Source organism: Ascaphus truei, chromosome 17 (assembly GCF_040206685.1).
Source record: "Ascaphus truei isolate aAscTru1 chromosome 17, aAscTru1.hap1, whole genome shotgun sequence".
In the NCBI taxonomy this organism is placed as follows: Eukaryota; Metazoa; Chordata; class Amphibia; order Anura; family Ascaphidae; genus Ascaphus; species Ascaphus truei.
This window is the reverse complement of record NC_134499.1, coordinates 7483761-7502971: the sequence shown is the minus strand read 5'-3', so window position 1 is coordinate 7502971 and position 19211 is coordinate 7483761.

Here is a 19211-nt window from a genome sequence, read left to right as displayed (position 1 = left end):
TACCCTCTTATATACGCAGAGAGCCCTAGTGAAATTAACAGAACTGTGATCAAAATGGAGGCTTCCTCATCCAGTGAGTCGTACCCACAATGGCGTCTCCCGCCAAATCAGTAGAGCACACGTGCTGCTGACTGCAAGCCAGCACTAAATTGTGTTGCAAAAATCTGCCCCGGACTGGCGGGAAACCCAGAGCTCCGTCCCCGCAATGTGAGTGACTCAGTACAGATTCCAGAACCGCAGATTCCGGAATCACAGTGTAAGGTGTCTCTACCCCCATCATCTCTTAGTGATTCCAGCGACCAACATCTCGTGGTGATGCGCCAGCCGCCGGACCACTCCTGCAAAGATCAAGAGTCAACTATCTCGGCGGATACAGAGCCTGCTGTGGGCCCGTGGGCCCTAAAAGAGGTGTATCCAGATGCTGCCGCATGCTCTGCGGTGGGCCCGTGGGCCCGAGGTGAGATTGCTCATGACCTGGCTGTGGCCCCGTTGTACATTGACGTTCCCCCAGAGCAAGCGCTGGTGCGGCCGGAACCGCGGAAGAGTCCCACGGCCATGGCGACTCCCAGTGTGTCGGAGGAACAGCCGGAGATGAGACCGAAGGAAGAGGATAACATCGCAAGCCAGCGGAGGGGTGAGATACCCTGTTACTCCCCACAGGCTCCGATGGAGGCACCGGACGTAGAAGAAGAGGTTACGGTGTGGGACCCAGTCCAAAAAGACGGCTCGTGTCAACCTGGGAGCCCGTGCGTTCCAACTCAAATGGTCCCAGGATTGGGATCCAACGCTCCCGAGTTTCTAGCAAATGATTGCTACCAGGCAGTACAGGATCAACAGTGTGTACCGGCCATCTGCCAAGTGGAGGGACAATTCAACTCTACCCTGATGTCCAGTGCAGCTGAGGTGGTAACAGTCAGCATTCCTGATGACCTGCTGGACACCGTGAATCAATGCAGTGGTAAGGTATCAACCCTTTGCCTCCTGCAGGATGAAACAGAGACTTTGAGCACAGAGACATTGCTACTTGCTCGCTTCCCAGTGGAAGTCTCCCAAGTGCTTAGGGACAAGGACTGTGTTGTGAATGCTCCATTGAAATTTGACTCCTTTAAGCACAAAAAGGAGCGCTCCATTCACCATGTGGTGGACCGCGGAAAAGGTCCAGATTTCCTGGCCTACCGCATCCATGCCGCGGATGGCTGGGTAAAGGGCTGGCCAAGAGACACTGTGCTATTCCTTCCACCAGGGGGAGGAAGTAGTATGGAACCAGTGACTGTTGCACCGGACCATGAGTTTGCGGAGGCTCACAAAAGTCAAAGTGAGGTACCCCCACATCAGTTAGGGCCACCCCACAATTGGTCACAGCAAACAGCAAACACTCAGCTGGCCTCGGGTATAACGGTTATGATTAAGTTATGCACTGTTGATGGTAAAGGCACCTGTGATAAGTTGTATATACTATGCCCTGCATTTTTATTATATAACTCTGTGCTTTGTGATGCTGTCCTCTAAGCGGGGACATTGGTATTTTCACCAGGGGGAGAATGTGGCCATGTCCCTTTTGGCTCGCCGGTTCACCATTGAGAAGGCAGAGAGGCAGGAAGGCCCTCTAGAGGTCGCACAGGCACAGTAAAGGGAGTCCACGCGGTCCCAATGCTAAAGAGGTCCTGGGTGGACTACAATTCCCAGCAGCCTCTGGGGACTGTCCTTTCACCCACATCACGTGCAGCCGGCCAGCAAATAGGGTTTGCAGCTTCTCCTGTGGAAGAAGGATACAATGTTGCGGGGACCACGCTAGTCAGTTGGAGCTGGGAGCAGGAAGTGTGTAAGGAAGAAGGGCTTCTTACACTAGGCCAAGTTATCCCCAGGCCCCCGGTAGGTCCCTCTCCCCACTAGGTTAGTGGGTTAGTTCATAGGGAAGGCCCCTTAGGTAGTGACCCTGCCCTTAGGTGTGTGTAAGTCTTGTCAGTGACACAGCTGCAGTGCTGTGTGCTCTGACAAGAAGAGACAGTGTGGCTTTAAGTGCAGCCACAGCAGTTAGTTGACTGTGTCAGTGAGAGGCCCCTCATAGGAAGAAGGGGGGGTTGCTTTCTAAGGTATTCAGTGTGTGTAATATCACCAGTGCCAGTGCACGCTGTGAGCTGCCAGAGTCTGGGATCAGACAGAATCTACAGTGAGAGATCTTCTGCCTGTAGGGACTAGGGTAGAGGTATATCCCCAGGGCCCAGTTAGTCCCCTGAGACACTGTAGAGGGAAACTGTATGGTATAGGGTCGGCCTTAGGACAGGGACTCCTTCACCATACTCAGAGAGAAAGAGGAATGCTGCATGACAGTGCCTGACTGTCAGTACAGCATGTAGCAGAGACTGTGATAAAGGATCATTCCGGCTGGAGATCCCTTCCCTGTGGAGTCAGCGTGTGCATCCATTCCTGCAGAGAGCAGCGCAGCACGGCGTGGGATCACTGTGCAGTGTTGCTGAGTTCCAAAGATTTTCCTGATCAGGACTGATCAGGGAGGTAGTATATATTAAGTGCACCACCGGGCCCCAACACAGGGAAGCGCTATCCTTCACACTCACACTTTCTTTATTGTTGTGGACACTCAATAGACTGAGGGGAATGTGAGGATGGACATGTGGGTGAGGGCATTGTATGCATTTAGGGTGATGCACTGTTATTCATATGCTGTATTGATGTTATGCAAAGAGAGTTTCATTGGAGTTACAGTTCAAGCTCAACAAATACTGTTTATTCACACGGTGTGTATTTACTGTATGGTTGTTCTGGTGAGGGCACACTCCCACCCCGTTGGGATCCCTCATCAGTGGAGGCGCTGCACCGAGTGTAAGTATATACCCCAGGTTCCCCGTAGCGGAAGCTCAGCTCTCCTGGTTGCCAAACAGGAACTGCACCACACTGATACGTAGTCAGATACACCAACCCACCCCAATCTCACATAGGGTGGGGGAAAGAGGGCTACATTTACATTAGAAAAGAGGCGTCTAAGAGGGGATATGATAACTATATACAAATATATTCAGGGACAATACAAGGAGCTTTAAAAAGAACTATTCGGGATGCGCATGCGCGGCTGGTCGGAGATGGTAGTGTAGTTACACAGCTCCACCAACCGCCGGCAGAATATAGCAATTAATCTATATCAAAACTGACTTTGGAAATAATTGCAATAGCGCTAAGGACACCTAAACTCTCCCTGGATCGGCACATAAGCCCAAAAGAATTATGGCAGCGACGAGACAAAAGACCCGCCGCAAGTCAGATGTTCGGGCCTACTTCACCGGCCAAAGCAAGGCTGGGGCAGTGGAGCTGTCAGCAGTATCTGACTCCGACTCAGCCCAAGATGCAGAGGGCTCGAGGGCAGCGGCGGAGCAGTCTAAAGTAATAAAAAAAGAAATATCCCGGCTGCTAGTGGATTTGAAATCCTTCTTCAGGGGGGAGGTGGAGGGGCTCCGGCAAGATATCCTACAGATTGGGACAAGGACTAATGAACTGGAGGAGCGAATGGATGTCAGCTCTAAACTACATAAGGAAACCAACGCACGGGTGCAAGCCTTGGAGCAGAGAGTGATTGACCTAGAGTCCCGCCAAGAAGATGGGGAAAATAGGGACAGGCGGAATAACCTGAGAGTCCGGGGGATCCCTGAGGAAATACTGGACCCGGAGGCCCTGCTGACCCGCTGGATGGCCTCTATCCTACCGGACAAACAGGATTCTGAATTAAGGATGGATAGGTGCCATAGGGCCCTACGATCAAGGCCAATGCCCTCAAATCCCCCTAGAGATGTTATCCTTCGGCTCCACTACTTCTCCATAAAGGAGGAGGTGAGTAGGATTGCTCGAGCCACCCCACATATTACCTTCGAAGGCATCACCCTCACGGTATTTCAAGACTTGTCCCCCCTCACTCTGGCCCGGCGGAGAGCTGTAGCCCACGTCACAAGGGCTTTAAGAGACAGTGAGGTCCGTTACAGATGGGCCTTTCCATTTGCCCTAGTGGCCATAAAAAATGGCTGACCACACGTGCTCAAACACCCATCGGAGGGGGCAGCCTTTTTGAAAAAACTGGGGGTGCGGGGGACTCCGGACACTGTACCGGAGGGTGACCAACAAGGGCATAAGGCGGACACTCCACCGAGAAGGCCGGGATCCTCCTCACCAAAGGAAAGGAGACTGGATAAAGACGGAGGGGGAGGCAAAAGTCCCTAAGCTACTGTTGGAATAAAGATAATGAAGTTATGTTGCGCCTGTTGCGGTAAATAAGAAAGTTGATACCCTTATGAACAGCCGAACAATCACCCTAGCGGGGGACATTGCCAGCGCTAAGTTAGCAAGCCACGGGGACTTAATTATCAAGCGTGGATCCTATGGAGGTAGCACCACTTTTCGGGTCCTAAAATGGCGACTTTCAACTTACCTGGGTTGGAAGGAGGAGACTGGGAGCGAGGACTTCCATGGCGGCGAGGTTTTCGGCGGGAGAGAATGCTCCGCTAGCGAGACCCGCCCAGGGAGCTGCCTCCGGACCCGCCTTCTCTCCGTGAGGATCCACCTCCGACTGAGCCCGCCTCGCCCAGACCAGTGACGTGGATGTGCCAGATCTCGCGAGAGCGGCAAATGAGACGCCAACAGAGGACCCAGCGGATGTCAGAGTGACGACTAGAGGGAAGCGCCGTTCCGGAAGTGGTGCGGTTCTCCCTGGCGGAGGCGCGCGAGTTCCGCCGCCGGGGAGAGGCACATGAAGAAGCAAGGGGATGGGGACTGGAACTCTGATGGCGACGCGGGGGGCGGAGGCCTCATAACTTAGAGGAAATTGGCCGCGGAGGTGGAGGGGGGGTTGGGGGGAGTGCGGGGGGACCCAAAAGCAATGAGAGCACAAATGGGAGTTTAGACCTATAGAGGTGTTAAGGGGCACAGAGGGGAAAATAAATAAATAAATAAATAATTAGACAGCATCAAAATTATGTCAGGAAGGAATAAATCCCCATGGGTGATATCTTATGAGAGCCGGCTGGGATCAAGAGCAAGAGGGATACGATGTTGGAAGAAGAGGGGGTTGTTGAATTAAGGGAATAATTAGTTTAGGGTTTAGAGAGATAGAGTAGGGAGTGAATCTGGGGTAAGAGAGGAGAGATAGGGATAGTTATGGTTAAAACTATGGTTAATAATGGTTAAAATTTCACTTAGTTTAGGGGTTAGCTGTCAGGTTTTGGCTAAGCATAACTGCCGGCGGGGGGGGGGGGGGGGGAGTAGCCACCACTCTGCCTGCAGGTATGTGCGTCAACTCCAGGAGGTGGGGCATGACCTACCTACCTGGCAAGGACCCGGATGTCCATGGCCGGTATTTGGAGCCATGGAACTGGACCAGGAGGGAGGGGGGGCCAGGGAGAGAAGATCTCTACCGGGCAATGAACCCGAGGTCTACCAGGACCAATACGGTTCTTTTTGTTTTTATGTGTGATATATATGTGTGTTCTTCCCTCATGTCTTATCCCTTCCTCACCCCAGCCCCAATAGGCGAAAGACAGAAGCCGCTCTACAGGTGCCAGCACTACGAATCACAAGTCCATCAAGAGCCCAGGGATCTGGGTAAGAGCAAGTTTGATTATAAACTACTACCACACACACGCCACACCGTAACATGGCGGTAATTTTTATTTCACAAAATGCCAAAGGGCTCAATAGTCCACATAAGAGGAGGGTCGCCTTCTCAGAGTTTAAAAGGAGAAGGGCAGATGTGGTCTTCCTCCAGGAAACACACTTCAGCTCACGGAACAGCCCAAAATTCCTAGACTCACACTTCCGACAGTTCTTTCTAGCGTCAGGTGCGGAAAAAAAGAAAGGAGTATCTATATTGATACATAATAACACCCCCTTCCAGGTTGAAAAGATCAAAAGAGATCCAAAGGGAAGGTACATTGTGCTGGTAGGGCTCCTCAAGCAGGCCAGAATGACGCTGGCATGTGTATACGCACCTAGTGAAGGACAAACAGACTTCTTCAACGCATTCTTCCAGAAGTTACAGCAGTGGGCTGAGGGACATATAGTCTTGGGTGGTGACTTCAACACGGTCATAAACCCGAGAGTTGATCGCGCCACGTCCCAGCAAACCATAAGGAGGGAGGGAAATACCCCCTTACTGAAAGGACTAAAACAAATTGGCCTAGTGGATATATGGAGAGAGCAGCACCAAGGAGACCGTAGCTACTCCTTCTATTCCCATCCCCATGACAGCTACAGTAGGATTGACCACTTCTTTGTATCTGGCAGAATGGTCCCACAAATCTCCGACACAAGCATACATGATATTACATGGTCGGACCATGCATCGATAGAGCTAAGATGCAGTCAAATTGGGTCTGTCAAGCCAGGAGCAAACTGGAAGCTAAACGAATCTATAATTAAAATTCCGGATATACAGAAAAAAGTCAAAGCCGAAATTTCGGATTACTTTCGGATAAACAGTGGTAGTGTGGAATCCCAGACTATGTTATGGGAGGCTCACAAGGCCACGATAAGAGGGGTACTAATCGGTATAGCTGCGAACAGTAAAAAGAAAAAGGAAGCCAAATTAACTCAGCTATATCAACGGTTACACGAGCTCTCTATACTACATAACCGGACAGGTAGAGAGGATACGTTGAAGGAGCTGAAGGATGTTAGGATTGAACTAAACCTCCTCCTTACCTCCAGGGCTGAGAAAGACATGAGTTGGACACAGAGGAAGTTTTATGAGAAAGCTAATAAACCGGATACTATGCTAGCCACCAGACTCCGCAATCGGAAACCAAATTTTAATATTCAGTCTATCACAACAGCAGAGGGGCGGGTCTCCTCTAACCCCAAAGTTATAGTAGGGGAGTTTGCGAAATTTTACGCACAGCTATACAATGGGGAGAAGGTGGTTCACAACGCTAGGACAAGTAGTACACTGCGGAAATTCCTGGCGGACGCAGCCTTGCCACAATTGACCAGATTAGAGCGAGAGGCAATCCAACGCGACTTTACAGGGGAGGAATTGGAAGCGGTAGTAAAAAATTTAAAAGCGTCAAAAGCCCCAGGCCCGGATGGGTTCTCCAACCTGTATTATAAAAAATTTATCGGAGTCTTAGCTCCACACATGCTCCGGCTGTTTAATGGAGTGCTAGCAGGAGAGCCTTTCACGGGGCAGATGCTCCAAGCGTCAATTTCAGTAATTCATAAAGAGGATAAAGATCCCACTAGTTGCCAAAGCTATCGGCCAATATCATTAATTAATACAGATGTTAAAATCTATTCTAAATTACTGGCCAACAGATTAAATGTAATCCTGCCGAGGCTTATCCACCCGGATCAAGTTGGCTTCATTAGAAATAGACAAGCGGCCGACAATACTAGAAGGATTGTGGATATAATAGACTTTATAGGAGCCAACGAGATTCGAAGTATAGACTTAAGCCTAGATGCGGAAAAGGCCTTCGACAGGATTGATTGGCCATACTTGGAGTCCACGCTTGGAGCATTTGGGTTTGGAGGCATATTCCAACAGGCAGTCAAAGCATTATATGCTGCACCAGCAGCTAGGGTGGTCCACCAGGGATTCCCCTCAGATCTATTTCCAATTAAAAGTGGCACGAGGCAGGGATGCCCGCTTTCGCCCCTGCTATTCGCCTTATGCATTGAGCCACTTGCAGCACAAATTCGGAACAGCACTGATATCTCTGGAGTACAAATCTACTCCCAGGAGCACAAAGTGGCTTTGTACGAAGATGACATCATTCTAACCCTTACCAAGCCGCTTATCTCGCTACCCAATCTGTTCGAGCTTCTAGAGCGTTTTGCCCAGATCTCTGGATTTAAAATAAATCAGACCAAATCAGAGGCCTTAAGCCTCAACATACCAAGAGAAATGGAGAAGCTGATAGAACTCAATTTTGAGTTTAGGTGGCGTCCTGCTTCCATGAAATACTTAGGAGTGCATATCACGAAAAAGACAAGCTCTCTATATCAGGCTAACTATCCCAAGCTGTTGAGGACTCTCAAAAAAGAGCTACAGGATTGGAAGGCATATGGTATTTCTTGGTTGGGGAGGATCTATAGCGTCAAGATGAATATCCTTCCCCGGATTCTATATCTGTTTCAAACTCTCCCGATTGCCGTGGTACGAGCAGACATTACAGGGCTTCAAAAAGCAATTTCACAATTTATTTGGAACGGTAAAAAACCACGGATTAAAGTAAAAATGATGCAGAAAGCTAAGGAAGCTGGTGGCCTGGCGGTTCCGCGCGTTATATCCTACTACAAAGCGGCACAATTGTGCCAAATTACGCAGTGGCATGGAGATCCTGAGCTCAGGCGTTGGGTGGCGCTGGAGAGGGAGGTGTGCGCCCCGCTTGAGCTCAAGGACCTGATCTGGTACCCGAGGACACGGGTGAAGGATGTACTCATTCCGCTGACCTCTGTTCTCAACTCACTCTCGGTCTGGGAGGCTTCTAAAGGTAATAGCTCGATAACCTCCAAACACACTCTTATGGCGCCTCTATACGGCAATCCGGATTTTGCTCCTGGTTTGGCAGACAAGAGTTTCCCGCTTTGGCGTAAATTGGGGATTAGGCGATTGAAGGACCTGGAGGGTAGAGGCAAGATTAAATCTTTTGAATTATTACAGTCGGAAACAGACATACTGCTGCGACACACTTTATTCGAGCAAATACCCAGTATGTACCTGGCAGATACCTGGAATGCGCCGCTCCTCACCTCTGACAAGCCCCGTTGCGTTTGCCTTCCCAGCCTGGGTTCATGCCTGGCTGACGGGCGGCTGATCTGTTAAATGATAATGATTAGGATTTAATAGGCTGCAATGCTTCGCGTGTCTACCAGATGGCATAAATTCATGAATTGTAATGCAGTATATATATATATATATACTGTGCAGTATTGCAGCCAGCGGGAATAAAATGCTTCAATCCCTGCCTGGAAAATAACCCAATGCACTCGGGCAGAAAACAGTCACAAACCTCAATACACCCGGGTATACCCGAATTCGTGGGACTAGCCGAGCTGGAATAAAGTGTGTCGCCAGTGTACCTAACACTGAATTTATGAGGTACCTCCAGGTCCGGGCATATTACAACGCACACCCGGTGAGACCACCGTTAACGAATTTTGAGCAGCTCTGCGTGCGCGGGGCGGACACGCGGGGACTGATCTCTGCCTTATACAGAGGGGTGGTGAACACTGACTCGGACAGGACAGTCAAACCCCGTTTTGTGGTTCAGTGGGAGGAGGATCTTCAGGGCCAACTAGAGGACGAGGACTGGTCTGCGGTGTTCAACGCAGCAGCTAGTAGCTCCATTTGCACGACATTGAAGGAGAACTCATATAAGGTACTGTTACGCTGGTATCTCACCCCAGTTAGATTAGCAAAATTCATCCGGGGCTCTTCCCCGCTCTGCCCCAGGCAGTGCGGGGAACAGGGGGATCTGGTTCACATGCTGTGGTCTTGCCCGAAAATAGTGCCGGTCTGGACCCAGATCCGAGATTGGCTGCAGAGGATCTTTTTGGGGCTCAAAATTCAGCTGGACCCGTGGCTATTTTTATTAGGCAAACCTATGAATGAGGTATCTAGATCGGGTAACAAGCTGATAGCACACTTTGCTACCGCTATGAGGTGTGAGGCCGCAGCATTGTGGAATCAGAATGCGATTCCTTCTATAGACAAAATCAGAAACAGAATTTGGTTCATTTGCCGAATGGATAAGTTAACGAGCTTAGTTAACGATTTGGCCGATAAATTCGAAAAAGTCTGGTCATTATGGTTGGCTCAGACTGATATCCAGGGGGTGAATGATGCCACAATATGGCTTTGATAGATTTAGGTGAGTTCTCCTTGGATGGGTGGCTGGGAGCTAGATATGACGGTCTGACAGCAGGGTTCCCCCAAGGTATTAGCGATATTCCACATAGATAGAATCCGAAAGCTGAAGTGGATCTAGCCCAGAGACCTCTGAGAGGTGGTAAGGAGCAGGGCGTCAGTAGTGGTGGTGCAGGACACCTGAAAACACGTTGAAAGTGATTCTGCTTCGCCGATCCCCTTTCCCCTCCCCCCTCCCCCCCCTCCCCTCCCCCCTTTTCTCCTTTGCTGATGTTGGTCTGTTGATGTTTTGTCCTGTCGTCTCCCCATCCTGTGTCTGTTTTTTGTAGTTTGTCCCCATTAGTTAGGTGTATACTAGGAACATTTATCAATATCCTGTATTTTCATGTCTGTATGCACAAAAAACTAATAAAGACAAAGTTGAAAAAAAAAAGAACTATTCATCCCACGGGCAGTACAAAGGACTCGGGGCCATCCCTTAAGGTTGGAGGAAAGGAGATTTCACCAGCAACAAAGGAAAGGGTTCTTTACAGTAAGGGCAGTTACAATGTGGAATTCATTACCCATGGAGACTGTGATGGCAGATACAATAGATTTGTTCAAAAAAAGGTTGGACATCTTTTTAGATGGGAAAGGTATACAGGGATATACCAAATAAGTATACATGGGAAGGATGTTGATCCAGGGATTAATCCGATTGCCAATTCTTGGAGTCAGGAAGGAATTAATTTTTCCCCTTAATGGGGTTTTTTGTTTGCCTTCCTCTGGATCAATAAGTAAGTATAGATATAGGATCAAGTATCTGTTGTCTAAATTTAGCATGGATGGACCTATGTCTTTTTTCAACCTCATCTACTATGTAACTATGTAACTATGTATAAGGTATACTTAGTTTTCACACATGGCTTCTCCATTTTGGCTTTAATTTTGTTAAATAAATCATGACACGGTGTAATATCTCATGTGTTGTTGTTCATCTGAGGTTGTATTTACCTCATTTTAAGACCTGCTAAGGAACAGATGATTGTTATTATGTCCTGATATGTAAAACCATGGAATTCAAAGAGGGTGTACTTTCTTTTTCACACCACTGTGTATATGACTTTATACAAGATTGTACAGTGCCGTGAACATTGTGATCACAGACTGTATTTTGTCCCGAGACCACTGCTGAGCCTCATAGTGGGGTGCGCCAATATAATCGTAGGTCATCCGATTGGGAGGACGCCTAACTCTTTGGCTCCGTCTGAGCGGTTCTTCAGTTGCTCCCTCTGGGGAGTAATAGACATAGTCCTGAGGCTCAGCCTCTCACATTAAGGGTACAAATGTATTTGGAAAGTTCATTTGAGGAATGAAGCACGGGCTTCTCGGATCCAGAGGTTGGCTAGTGGGAGCCACCCTAGTAGGCGTTGTTCGTCGAAGCGCTTTACCCGTTGTGAGGAATCGGGGAACACGTCCCTTGCGGCGTGTTCCCTCCTCTCTTATCAGAAGTACCGCAGCTGCCGCTGCCTCCGCTCCCCTTTCCTCCAGTGCGTGCACCCCCGCTCCCGTTACAGAGCGCGTGCACACTTGCTCTTCATATACTTCTGCCACGGAGTTCGGCTCCGCCTCCTTGAACGCGCCACGCCCCCTCCGCGTGCGACGTGCACACGTTATGGCGCGCAACGATCCCCAGCTGCGCGTCAAGCCCTAATGAGCCCCTTGTCTCCTGCACCTATCCCGGTCTCCACTGGGGCCGCGCCCCTGCTCCGCCTCCTGTGCTATTGGCTTCCTTCCTGTTTAAAGGCCCTGCTAGTGCTCAGTTGCATTGCTGAGCATAACCAAGTGTAGCCTTGTGCGGATCCTGTGTTTTGTTTTGCCTTGCCTTGTTCCAGAATTCTCTTGCAGTGTGACCCTTCGTGTACCGACCCGGCTTGTTTGTGGACTCTCTCTGGCTCTGACCCCGGCTTACCCTCGACGATGCTTACCTCTCCACTCCACGACCCAGGCTTACGGACCACTACTACGCTGTCTTCTCCACTCCAGACCATTGGCTTACGGACTTCAACTACGCAGCTATCTATAACCCAGGACCCCGGCAAGTATACAGGAATAACCCTCTCTCTCAAACCCAGACCCGGCTACGCTGACTATCCGCCTTCCAGGCACGCCTCCTCTGCTGTGGGTGTGTGGCTCTAAACCTTCCCACCTCAGTTCCGGGGTCTTGTCTTGTTTGTGGGTTCACGCAAGCGTTACACCCATAGCTCCTCCGGGAGGTGCTCCGAGACTTTGGGAGGGTCCCTCCATAGGATCCTCTATGGTTTAGATGACAGTTTCTTCATTGTCGGTATGATCCTTGGTGGTCTCATGGTTGGAGTCATTGTTAGCCTCCATTTGGTTCTGGCTCACCATCCAGTGGTGTAGCCGGTATTTCTGGCTCGTCATCTCCCACTTGCAGGATACGGAGGTGATTACGGTGCCAGACCCTTTCCCGGCCATCCGCGTCTTTTATGCGGTAGACCGGGAGGCCCAGCATCTGTGACTCGACCTCAAATACAGTGTCCTGCCAACGGTCGGCAAGTTTGTGTTTCCCGGGAATTCTGAGGTCGTGGAGAAGCACAGCATCTCCAGGACGGATTTCCCGGTGTCTGACCTTGTGGTCATATCGCCTCTTGTTGTTGGCGTTGAGTTGGGCGGTGGACTTATCGGCATGCCGGTAAGCCTGTTACAGGTTTTCCTGGAGCCTTTGCATGTACCGGAAATGCGTCATGTTGGGTACCCCATCGGTTGATACCCCCAGACGCACATCTACAGGCAGCCTGGCTTCTCGCCCAACCATTAGGAAGTAAGGGGAGAACCCGGTGGACTCGTGGCGGGTTCAGTTGTACACATGTACCATAGTTTCCACGGGCCGGCTCCACTCTGCCTTCTGAGCTCCTTTCAATGTGCCAAGCATATCCAACAACTTCCTGTTGAAGCGCTCTGGCAGCGCGTCACCCTACGGATGGTACGGAGTTGTCCGGGATTTAGTGATATTAAGGAGTTTGAGTAGCTCCCAGATCAGTTTGCTCTCAAAATCCCGGCCCTGGTCGGAATGAAGGCGGTTGGGCAAGCCATAATGTACAAAGTACCTTTCCCACAGGATCTTTGCCACCGTGATGGCCTTCTGGTCTTTGGTGGAGAAGGCCTGTGCATATCGGGTATAATGGTCCGTGATGACCAGCACATTACAGATACCTTTGGCGTCAGGTTCGATGCACAGGAAATCCATGCACACCAAGTCCATAGGGCCCGAGCTCTTCAGGTGAGCCATTGGTGCGGCTCGGGTAGGGAGAGTTTTGCGCTGGATGCATCTTGGGCACCGACGACAGTGTCGTTCCACTGATTCTCGCATCCGTGGCCAGAAGAATCGGTCTCGGACCAACCCAAATGTCTTCTCCACACCAAGATGGCCATGGTCATCGTGCAAGGCTTGCAGAACCTTATATTGTAGGTTCCTGGGGAGAACCAGTTGCCGTCTATCTGTGTGAGGATTCGCCATCCTGGCAGTCGCAGACCGTCTCCTCACCTCAATAACCCTTCCGTGACGGACACTCAGGATGTGCGGTCTCGTGGTCCCACTACGTGCGCAGATCTTGCGCGGTCTAATTCCCCGTCTGTAGATTCTGTCTCCGCCCCCGCTCTAACGCATGACGGGTGCGTTCGTCCAGCCTCCCCGCCGACGCGCGTTCCAACCCCCGCCCCCGCTCTGATGATGGACAGGACCGGCGTGGGAGTGATGCGCGCCACAGGCTCCGCCCTCTGACCTCCATGAGACGCCCGGGTCGATGCGCGATTGGTTTCGCCCCATCCATGATTAGGCTGGATCCCAGGGCACGCCCCCGTGCACCAGCAGCCTATTGAAGCCTTCTTCCTGGTTCTGCCCTGGCTGACTATTGGAGGCTCCTCCTTTATGTACCTTCCTGCTGCATTCAGTCAGTGCTGAGCATAGTCTAGTGTGACGCTGTGCCTTGCTGCATTCCAGTTCCTGTGACCTTGCCTTGTCTTGTCCTGCCTTTCCTGTTAACTTCTTGTTGCCTCACCCTGCTTGTCTCTTGGATTCCGCACCTCTCTTCTCCTGAACCGGCTACGAACGACCATTCTTCTGTCTCCAGTCCTGACCTTGGCTAAGTACTCCAACGATCCGATATTCTCCTATCCTGAACCTGGCTACGTACCCCGACTATCCGCTACTCTCCAATCCCGAACTTGGCTACGCACTCCGACGATCCTCAACTCTCCGCTCCTGACCTGGCAAGTACTTATACCATTCTCCAATCTATAAAACTGACCTGGCTTGAACGACTACTCTACCTACTAGGCGCACCCGCGTGGCTGTGGGTCGGCGTTAACCAATTCCCTACCTCAGCACCACGGTCGCGCTTCGTTTGTGGTGAGCTACGTGTTACAATCTGGGTGGTTGTGGTATTGTATAGAGGAGACCATTGTCAATCTCGAATTTGTCCGCTTCTCGCATGAGGATGGCGTCCATGTCATTGGGGGCACGCTTCAGAATTACAGGCTTGTTTTTCTGGACGGCCTGGCGGATGATGCCAGCTTCGGGGTCCCTTATCTGACATTGTACCATATCCTTCCACACTATGATCTTATCATGGGTGATGTTCATCCCTTCTGGATCCCAGTAAGCGGCGGGGAGGCCTTTTGATTGGCATCCTAAGGAATCCACGACCAGTAACTCTGAGAAGGCCACTCTATCTTCTATGACAGCGGCCGTGTTGCACATGGCTCTCATCCCTGGTCCCGGGTTCTCCTCCCAAAGGTCATCGTCTGGAGTGGTGCTCAGTCCTGGTCTTCGGGATAAAGCATCCGCTCCAATATTCAGGGGCCCAGGTTTATATTTCAGCGTGAATTTGTAGTTTGATAACGCCACCAGCTATCGGTGGCCGGTAGCATCCAGTTTGGCGGATGTTAGTATGTATGTGAGTGGATTGTTATCTGTCCTCACTTCGAAAGTTACGCCGTAAAAGTAGTCATGGAGCTTGTCCACGATGGTCCACTTGAGGGCGAGAAACTCCAATTTGTGGACGGGGAGTCAAACTACAGCTGATGTAGGCCACGGTCGAAGTCCCTCCGGGAATTTCTGGTCCAGGACTGCACCTAGGCCATTGAGACATGGAGAACGTAGGGCTGTTCTGGGTCAGCATAAGCAAAAACAGGTGCCTCTGTTAAGCTCTTCTTCAGGCCCAGGAAGGCCAACTCGCAGTCGGTCATCCATTATCATCGAACGGCTGTCTAGCAGAGGTGGCCTTTCGCCTTGTATCCTCGGGGTATATTTTGAGGAGATTATTAAGAGGCTTGGCCTTACTGGAATACCCCTCCACAAAGCGGCGATAGTAACCACAGAATCTGGGGACAGAGAGTAGCTCCATGAAGTTCTCAGGTCGCAGCCAATTCACCACAGCCTCCACTTTGGCTAGATTAGTGGTGATCACATCGGCAGATACAATATGTCCCATGTACTGTAGGTTACTGAGATGTGACAGAACCGGCACTTGTCATGGGATAATTTCAGGCCTTCTTGACTGTCATGGTAGACCAGACCTAATTCACGCCGAATATACTGGGCACTGATTGAACAGGACAAAATGATTAAATAAACTGAAGATTTATTCCCTTTCAGGCAAACACAACACTGTAACACAAATGACACTTAAAAATAACACTTACGGTATAATAACAGGGTGAAGTATCCAAGAATAACACTGACTAGCAATTCTCCCTTGCTGGATTAGAGTCACGAACCACCAACTACGAACAGCGAACACTCTACCACTCTGGGGTTGGGGCAACCTGCCTCTTCATAGGATTTGAATTCCCATCACAAACAGGCAAGGAACTTTGGGAGGAGGCAGGAGTGTCCCCCCCCCCCCCCCCCCCCGTCCCCCCCTGGCAAACCAAGTCTAGGAGCGCAACGCACCAGTGGGCACATGAAAATACAAAACACACAATGATAGTGCAACCCTGTTAGAAAAACAGATCTACAAGACCTGTAACTGGCTGAACTATTAATCTAGAGTAGCAGATAAGGTGAAGTGGTGTACCAAATGCAGCAGTATAATAGAAACCATTGACTGCAGTAAAGCAGTGTAAATATCCATATGGGAGACGGAACAAGTAGTAACCAGAGAAGCACAGATGATATAAATCACTCAAAACACGGAAGAGTGCAGGATGGTGATATATTCACAATACAGAGACCGCAGCAGCGGTAGGCAATACAAACTTACAGGAAAGCCCTGTAATCGGCCATACGTCGGACAGGCAGCGTTCTGGCAGAGGGAATGAAACCAAGTGCAGCGTCACAGGACCGTGGGGTGCGCTATGTTAGGCGAATCCTCCGATCAGCGCGTGCACAGGACTTCCGGATGGAATCTCCTCCAGCCTCGAGCTCCACGTGACAGCTCCCGGCCTCAGAAAACTGTGTCATTGGCCGAATGTTCATGTCCGCGATGGTTGCGGGAGTCAGAAGGCAAGCATCATGACGTCATCAAGCACGTGACCATGTGTTGTCTAAGTGTACCGGTGGAAGCCTGACCAGGAGCCCTAGGACTGAATTCTAGCCTCCAACCTAGTATTACGATGAACAAGAGACCACAAAGTCCCCACTAGTGCTCAAAAACCACTAACAGCACAGACATTCATGGGTATCAGAAGCTGTTCAAACCAGAACAAGATGGTCATAAGTTGCATGTGAGTATATAGGTGGTAGTGCAGATCTTGATGGTGATATCAATCCAGTAGCAAATCTCAATATATATGCACAGCACACATTGATAATCAGTTCTCAGTCCTGTTGGCAATATTAGCCCAGTAATACAGTCCAAGAGAGCAATTGATAAGACAATGATAATAGTAGAAACATACTCACTGAGTGTGACCGTCAGTATAGGCTCCAGGGCGCGTGCCTCTCCTGCAGCAGTGTCAGACACAAGGGGTTCCTACTTGATCCAGCTGGATACAGGGAACCAGAAGAGCACAGCAGCAAAAATGGGGACCAAACAGTTAAGTGCCGTCAAAACAAGGTAATTTTAATCCATGAGGGAAGTACACAGGAACATACAGGTGGGCCAAGTGATCCTCTAACGCGTTTCGCGCTTGTGCTATGTATATGGTCAGTATTGTGTTGCAAAAAGTACATGGGGTGTATTGATTAACCTCACTGTTGTAAATTCACGGTTACCTCACCCTTTTGGGCAGATCTTGCTCTGTCCTTTACACTGGGAAACGGACATCGGGTCAGCGGAGGTTTAGTCATTAGGGATCCTTCTCATACCTCCCCCCTTCCCTTATACACCAACCCACTTGGCTGGTCAACGGTCCGGTTCATCGCCCCCATCCCCTTGTGTGTAGGGGTTTGTATCCAGGGCCAGTTTGTTAACATTGCGATTCCCTCTCCACCGGACATACGCACACTGGTGTCACTCACACCCATCCCGCTGCCGTGCTGGTCTAACTGGGTCACAAATCTCTGGCCTGTGAGTTTTGTTCGATGTTCGTTATTTTTATGTGGTCCACATCATTTTTATCCCATTATGAATACATTGGTTCTAATATTAACTCACTGTTACATTACTTCCATTTGGGACATTTGCTTTGCCCCACCCAATGTGGGTCTGTGTTCAGTGTTTTGCCACGTTTCCAGCCACGGGACTCCTTTCCCACATGTATTATTGAACGAGCGCACGATACTGGGATCCTCCTGTTTCCCCCGAACTAGTGGGGTTCTTCTTCACCACAGGTATTTGTTCACACATATGTATATTACACACACATTACACACACATTACACTCCCCAGCAGTCGTATTGTTATATACAGTACATGGGATAAGTGGGCGGCAGTTCCACAAAGTGACAATAAATACATTTGTAGGATTTCCACAGGGTCAACCTATGTTTCTAAAGGGTTTCTGCCGTTCTTACAAGGTGGACATAGTTACATAGTTACATATATAGTTACATAGTTACATAGTAGATGAGGTTGAAAAAAGACGTACGTCCATCAAGTTTAACCTATGCTAAATTTAGACAACAGATACTTTATTCTATATCTATACTTACTTATTGATCCAGAGGAAGGCAAACAAAAAACCCCATTAAGGGGAAAAATGAATTCCTTCCTGACTCCAAGAATTGGCAATCGAATTAATCCCTGGATCAACATCCTTCCCATGTATACTTATTTGGTATATCCCTGTATACCTTTCCCATCTAAAAAGATGTCCAACCTTTTTTTGAACAAATCTATTGTATCTGCCATCACAGTCTCCATGGGTAATGAATCCCACACTGTAACTGCCCTTACTGTAAAGAACCCTTTCCTTTGTTGCTGGTGAAATTTCCTTTCCTCCAACCTTAAGGGATGACCCCGAGTCCTTAGTACTGCCCGTGGGATGAATAGTTCTTGTATTGTCCCCGAATATATTTGTATATAGTTATCATATCCCCTCTTAGACGCCTCTTTTCTAATGTAAATAAATCTAATTTAGCTAGTCTCTCCTCATAAGTTAGAATGTCCATCCCCTTTATTAATTTGGTGGCTCTTCTCTGCACTCTCTCTAGTTCCATAATGTCTTTTCTTAGGATTGGTGCCCAAAATTGTACTCCATATTCAAGGTGTGGTCTTACTAATGCTTTGTAAAGGGGCATAATTATGTTTACTTCCCTTCCATCCATTGCCCGTTTGATGCAAGATAAGATCTTGTTTGCCTTTGCAGCTACTGCAGGACATTGGGCACTATTGCTAAGCCTGCTAAGCACTCCTAAATCCTTCTCCATCAAGGATTCCCCCAATATATCTCCATTTAATTTGTAAGTCGCCTTTTTATTCTTGCATCCCAAATGCATAACCTTATATTTATCTGTATTAAACCTCATCTGCCATTTACCTGCCCACGTTTCTAGTCTCTCCAAGTCCTACTGAAGAGAAATTACATCCTGCTCTGATTCTATTACCTTACACAATTTAGTATCATCAGCAAAGATGGAGATTTTGCTCTCGATCCCAACCTCAAGGTCATTAATAAACAAGTTAAAAAGCAGGGGTCCCAGTACAGATCCCTGAGGTACTCCACTCATGACCTTAGCCCAACCTGAAAAAGTTCCATTTATGACAACCCTCTGTTGTCTGTCCTTTAACCAGTTTTCAATCCAGGTGCATATATTATTACTGAGTCCAATTTGCTTTATTTTGTACACCAACCTCTTGTGTGAAACCGTATCAAAAGCCTTTGCAAAATCTAAGTAGACCACATCAACTGCATTACCCTAGTCTAAATTCCTTCTTACCTCCTCAAAGAAACAAATAAG